Genomic DNA, 7,029 nt, shown 5'->3' on the forward strand with positions numbered 1-7,029 from the left:
TGTATAATGATGCTTCTAATGCTTTGCTAAGAAATGAAAAATTGCTTAAACCCTCAACTCTAAGGAGCAAGAGGCTGGCTGAGGATAAAGCAAAGGCTGGCGCCTTGCACCCCCCCCCTTCACCCACTCCCCTTGGTAACATGTGTGACATTTCACAGGCACCCCTGACTGCCCTACAAGAAGAGCAAATGGTTATCTTGCAGAGATCACAGTCCTGCAAGGCAGGAGTCTCTCTTGGTTTACAAATGTCCTTGAGATTTACAACAAAAAAGTAGCCTTATCAATAGCCCAATTTCCAAAGACACAGAACTCAGTTCCTCAAGCCCTAACGTCACCCTCCCCTCCATAAAAAACTGAAGGAGATGGAGGTAGAAGGAAAAGTAAATAAAGTTAAATTTCTTTTAAAGACCTAAATCTCACTAACAAGGACATTTGATAGCAGGAATGTAACATTCCACCAGGAGACTCCCAATTGTCTTTATGTTAGTGCCTCATTAGAGGGAAAATGGCCTTGGCTTGATAGTAACCAGGCCTTCAATATCCTGATAGTGCTTTCATTCGCATGCGTGGGCTAACCGGCCAGTTCTGCTTCTGTAAGATTGCTTTGTCTGCTTTCGCGCGGGGTCCCCTGACCCAATTCACTGACGCCAAGTATGCCTGTTCAAACTGTCAACCAATCAGCTCAGCCCCACCCGAAACTTGTTTGTACCTGTCTATAAAAATCCTGCACTACCCCAGCCGGGTGTGCTCGGTTAGCTGGAGCTGCCGACCACCCGCCGGTACCTGCGTGACAATAAACCTCTTGCTGTTTGCATCCAGTGGCAGTGTTGGATTCTTGGGTAAGGGGATCCGTGGGTCTTTCATTTGGAGGTCCCACCGAGATCATCGGACTCCTGCCCACGGATCCAACTGACTCCCACCGGGAGGTAAGCTGGCCAGCATTCTTGTCTCCTGTCTCATGTTCTCGTTTGTATCCAGTCTCGTGTTCTTGTTTGTCTCTAGTCTTGTGAGGCCTCTGTTTGACCTATACTGCGGGTAGCGGTATAGTGTTTGTACAACAGCGTGCGTTGTTGGATTGTATTTGTAGGCAGCTTGAGAAGGAGCTGACGAGCTCGGACTTCTCCCCTGCCAACCCTGGGGGACGCTCCAGGGTGTTGAGGGGCCCAATTTTTTGGAGCCCCTCATTTGTCCGAGGGTTATATCCGTTTGTCCGTTCCAGAGGAACCCCTCGGCCCTGGACGGAATTTGTCCACCGCAGGGAGATCTTGAGGCTCCTCTGGGCCGGTGGAAACCTTGCTTTCGGTAGCATACCGAAACCGCGCAGCGACCTTTTTGTTAATTGTTTTGTGTGTTCTACTCGTTGTCCTTGGTGTTTTCTTTGAGTCTAAAATGGGGCTTCTCCCTCATTCACTTCCCGTGTTAATGGCTATAACTGGAGCCAACTGGGGTTAGTCTCACTCGAGACAGAGACTATAAGGAATATTCCCAAGCAGCTGCCGAAACTCTCTTTGTTTCGGGGAAGTTTCCTTGTGTTCTCTGGCCTGACTTAGACTGCTTAACCCCTCCCCCCTTGCTGGTGGGAAAGCATGGTGTCTGCTCCTCTGTTGGGGCTTAGGAGCTCCAAAACTGAGAATCCTTTCTCTGCCTCCTGGCAGCACTTTGTTTCTTCTGTTTCCCCCTTACGTGTTTCTGTACCAACATGTGTGCAGCCTGCATGACTGGCCTCTAGATCATGCACCACAGCTCCTTCTCTCTCCACTGTCAAGGAGCAAGAACAACACCCCCTGGACCTAACACCTCCCCACTCCAGATCTTCCCACGCATGTCTCAGGTAAACATTCAAAGTGGAGTGGGTCCAGGTGGAACGTAAATCAGAGTTGGAACTAAGTTGAGTTTGTTGGTTTAATTAAGATAAGATGTGTCTTTGAAGTTACAGCAGTAAATGTGAAACTTTGAAGTTTACTGAAGGTTAAATAAGCTTATGTTACTTGTTAAAATTTGTTAGCAAAGAAATAACTAAACTGATGGTTAATTGTCTGTCTCAAAGTTCTAATGGGTAATTGCTGAAATAGCTTTCAAAGTCTTTGGTAACCTGAAAGTTTTAAAGTTTTGCTTGGATTACAAATGGAATTGAATTGTGGACATCTATATCTTAACCAGACAGGATAAAAAGCTAAGTCGTTAATTACTGGATGTAGGTTTGTGCTTTTTGACTTCTTACTGCAAAGAAACTAAGAGTATTTAAATCTGTTGGTAAACTTGTTTGCCACTTAACTGATTCATAAATTGCCACCTGAAGAATTCTGTTGTAACAGTTCACAATTGGTTAATAACTAAAGGTGTTTCTAAGAATACGAAGTTCTGCTTAGTGTAACTAAGACTGATGGAAATAAAGGGAAACTCTGTATGTAGGAAAGTAGATGATATGTAAGAAAGATTTTAGGAATGGGAATACATTTTGTTGAAGGTAAAGGAAGGTAATTTTGTCCTAAATGAGATGGTTGTTTAGAAGGAAATGGCTTGGGACAAAACCTGAATGCAAAGGAAAGTTGTAGAAGGTTTGTGAACGGAAATCTTCACAAAAGAAATTTTAGATATGGTCAGGACAGACTAAAAAAGAAAGAAGAACAGCCTCCAAGGTAATTTAGCACTCTCCTGACCTGCCTCCACACAGATTATACTTCCAAGTATAAGGGCCATTTGGCCTTGAGAGATTAAGGAAACAGCCCAACCTTGAGGAACTGCGAAAACACCCTGTTACCATCCTCCATTGCCTGTAACCATAGAAACTCACTCTAATCTGTAAAGAATGAGAGGGGAGACTGATCACCTCCCATTAGCCAGAGATGCCCAGAAGGGGAGGATATCCAACCTGTTTGAATCTGAAGAATGTCTGACTGTGTGAATGTGTCTGTATGGCTCCACCACTTTGGCTACGGAGTCTGAGGGGGCTGCACCTTGAGTCTCGCGGGGCGTCATATGGCATAACGGTCATCTACTCCACGGAGTAGCCTGGTCCGGGGTTTATGCGGACAGGCCTTAGCTAAGACGCTCCTAAATTCCCATGAGGGATGGGAACAGGACAGCAGGGGAAAGATCCCCCCCCCTTGTCTGCGACATCATTCATGATAGGAGAGAAACCCAGAAAACTCCTATCTTAAGACTGCACACTTAGAAGTAAATAAAAAAAGGGAAAGACACTGGTATAAAAAGCTGGTTTTCTTTCTGTTTAAAAGGGGCAAAGTTTTCTTACCTAATTGATCTGTTAAAAAGTGTAAATGGTTTTCTCTTTGCCTGCCCAGAAAAACGAGTTTCTATGTTTTGTTTATCAGGTGTTTAACATCCCTAATTATATTTAGGCATGTGTTTTTAAACTTTCTAAGGTTTTAGCAATTGTTGACAAGATTTAAACCAGTGATAAACCTTGGGTTACATTTGGGAAAATGCTATAACTATTCTAGAGATTCTATGCACTTCTTAAAGTTTTAATGTTTTGAGAGATCATCGCTTGATACTGTAATTATGGAAATGTTATGTATCACAGAAATAACCTGATTTCCTTGCAGCTAAATTGTAAACTCCCATGTCTCTTTAGCTCTAACCATATCCATTCTGAGTTTTTGTAATTTATAATTGTTTTAATTCTCTTGTAAAATGAGTTTTATCTTCAAGGAGATTCCTATAAAGGACTTTCAGGACAAATACAGATATTTGATATGCCTGAAAATCCTAAAACTGAAATGGGTAAGAATTTCCAAAACTGACTAAAGCCGCATTCACCAGAATTAGTAACATGGGACTAAATTAACTAAAAGATTGTAGTGTTGTGTCTGTTAATGTTTTGTCTTACTTTAAACATTGCTGGTTCTCTCTAATGTTTGCTCTTACAGACTAGGGATACTCCCTCCTAGTTATCTGTAGCTTATAGAGATGTAAAAGTGCTCATTTGTAAAAGTGCTCAAAGCATTCACCTTTTCTCTCTATCTGAACCCTCTGAAACCAAAAGGTCTCAGTAAGTATTCTTTCTTCCATGGCAATCAGTCATTTGCATAAGTCCAATAAGAATCTGTTCTCCTTTAACAGGAAAGAATTGGAAACACGGGTTATTTTACCAAGGCTTTGACTGGGATGTCATATTTGAAAAGACTCAGATATGACCAGACAGCTTAAAGGAACTAAGGTTGACTTTATGAAACCTGGAGCCATAAAGCCCCTTGGGACTGTTGGCCTGATACCTTGCTTACAGAGTTCCCAGCAGCCTCACCAGGTGAGTAAAGAATGTCACTCCTTGGTAGGTGCGGACACTCAGAAGAGGAACTCGCACAAATCAACAGGTATTGCAGGCATGCCTGATGGCAAGTACAGAGCTTGGCTTCTGGCCCAGAGAGGCTACTAAAAGTTCAACCTAGAGATTCCTTATAAAAAGTTCCAGCAAAGCAGATGCTAAAAGATCTATTGATCACACTCAACTGTTCTTGCTGAGCTTATGTAAATAATGGGCCAAGTTTGTTAAAACTGGACCTGTTTCACAAGTGAATTAGTCCTGATTTGGCTATCTCTGTAAATGAGGGTTATTTTAGAGAGAAAAATTGTTTTAGTAACACACCTTTATGGATGTTAAATTCTAGATTTGATTGTCTTTAAATGTTTACCTAAGCTAAACAATTTGAGGTAAACTGCAGAGAAGTTGTACAATAGCTTCTTTAGTTGATCTTACTGTTTTGTGGGGATATTCGCAGACCCCACGGCACATGATTAAACAACTGAAAAATGGGATTGATTCCCCTACAATTGTATAACTTAACTAACACCTTATGTGTGGCTGGGATAATGAAATTGCCTAAAAGCCAGCCTATTGCACTCCATAGGATTAACTATGGACTTGTGGAGATAATGGATGACCCCACTTTCTTTATGAGTGGATTGTATGATGCATGGGGGACTCCCCTTATCTCTTGACAAGTTCTCCCACTTGACAATGATCCTCTGTAATCAGGATATTGTTAAGGCTGGACCACTCAAAGGTCTTCTTATTGGTTTCATCCCTTAGTCATATTTATCCTAAAGGCCACCTCTGTTGAGGTGCGATTGCAAACAGATGCTTTAGCTAAGCATAGAACTGCCCTCATAAAAGGAGCCTCAAAGCTCACTATGGGACAGTCCCTGACTGTAATGATGTCACATCAGGTCCAAATTTGTCTTAGTAGCCAAATTGTCAAAGCCTAAGAATTAACATTTATACTGACTCCAAATATGCCTTCCTGGTACTACATGCCCAGGGAGCTATTTGGAAGGAAAGGGGATGCTATCAAGCCATAACTCCCAAATCAAATATGGGCCTAAGTTACAAAACCCTCCTTATCGTTATACTAAGGATGGCCTTAGATGTCCTGACAGCAGCCCAGGGTGGCACATGTGCAATTATCAAGACAGAATGTTGTGTGTACATCCCAGACTATCACAAAAATGTCACAGGACTAATAAAATATATGAATACCCAAATTAAGGCCCTACAAGATCCTTCTCTCTCTCTCTTTTAGTGATTGGTTAAGTTCCTGGTTTGAAGGAGGACTATGGCCAAATCTCCTTCTCGGGCTTCTCATTTTTATCGCCTCATTAACCTTAATATGTTGCTTTGTTCAATGTTTCTCTACTTGGTGCCGAGACTCCATTGCTGCAATGACTTCACCATGACAGACGATTCTTGTCGCGTGAGAGGACGCCTCTTCGCTGTCAGCGCTGGATTCGGCTGCCTCCGCCTTTCGTAACTCCCCTATACATTTCTCCACTGATCAATATTGACCCCAGTAGGTAGGGACAGCTCTACGCCCCTATTCAGCAGGAAGAAGTTACAGAAGATGAGACCTTCCACCTTCAACCACCTTAAAGATTTAAGAGTCAAAATTGTTCAGGGGGAAATGATGAAGGAGCAGGAGGCCGGCTGAGGATGGAGAAGGGGCTGATGCCTTGCACCCCCTCTTCACCCTTCTCCACCGTGAAAACTGGTTCAACAGATTGCCTTGGCTTACTACTTTGTTGTCATCTATAACGGGCCCTCTCATCATTCTGTTATTAATTCTAACTTTTGGTCCTTGTGTCTTAAACAGGTTAGTACAATTCATTAAAGATCGCCTGTCTGTTGTTCTTGACTCAGCAATACCAACTACTTAAACAAGTAGAGTCCCAAAAGGACTCAATTGAAGAACAAAACAGATGGATATAAGATTATATCCATGTTAAAGAAAAAGGGGGGAATGAAGGACCCCAGGTCAGAACTATAGTATAGCCTATAAGTTTTAACATTCTTTTTATGACCAGCTTATGCTAACTGAGAAACTGTAGCTAGCTGACGATAGATAAGGGAGTCAGCAAGCAGCATAACAGGATAACGAATAGCGAAAATCTGTGTTTAACCTAGCTGTTTCTGGCTTCTGTATAATGATGCTTCTAATGCTTTGCTAAGAAATGAAAAATTGCTTAAACCCTCAACTCTAAGGAGCAAGAGGCTGGCTGAGGATAAAGCAAAGGCTGGCACCTTGCACCCCCCCTTCACCCACTCCCCTTGGTAACATGTGTGACATTTCACAGGCACCCCTGACTGCCCTACAAGAAGAGCAAATGGTTATCTTGCAGAGATCACAGTCCTGCAAGGCAGGAGTCTCTCTTGGTTTACAAATGTCCTTGAGATTTACAACAAAAAAGTAGCCTTATCAATAGCCCAATTTCCAAAGACACAGAACTCAGTTCCTCAAGCCCTAACGTCACCCTCCCCTCCATAAAAAACTGAAGGAGATGGAGGTAGAAGGAAAAGTAAATAAAGTTAAATTTCTTTTAAAGACCTAAATCTCACTAACAAGGACATTTGATAGCAGGAATGTAACATTCCACCAGGAGACTCCCAATTGTCTTTATGTTAGTGCCTCATTAGAGGGAAAGTGGCCTTGGCTTGATAGTAACCAGGCCTTCAATATCCTGATAGTGCTTTCATTCGCATGCGTGGGCTAACCGGCCAGTTCTGCTTCTGTAAGA

Source organism: Mustela putorius, unplaced genomic scaffold, assembly GCF_011764305.1.
Source record: "Mustela putorius furo isolate JIRA1106 unplaced genomic scaffold, ASM1176430v1.1 tig00003835_pilon_pilon_pilon, whole genome shotgun sequence".
NCBI lineage: Eukaryota > Metazoa > Chordata > Mammalia > Carnivora > Mustelidae > Mustela > Mustela putorius.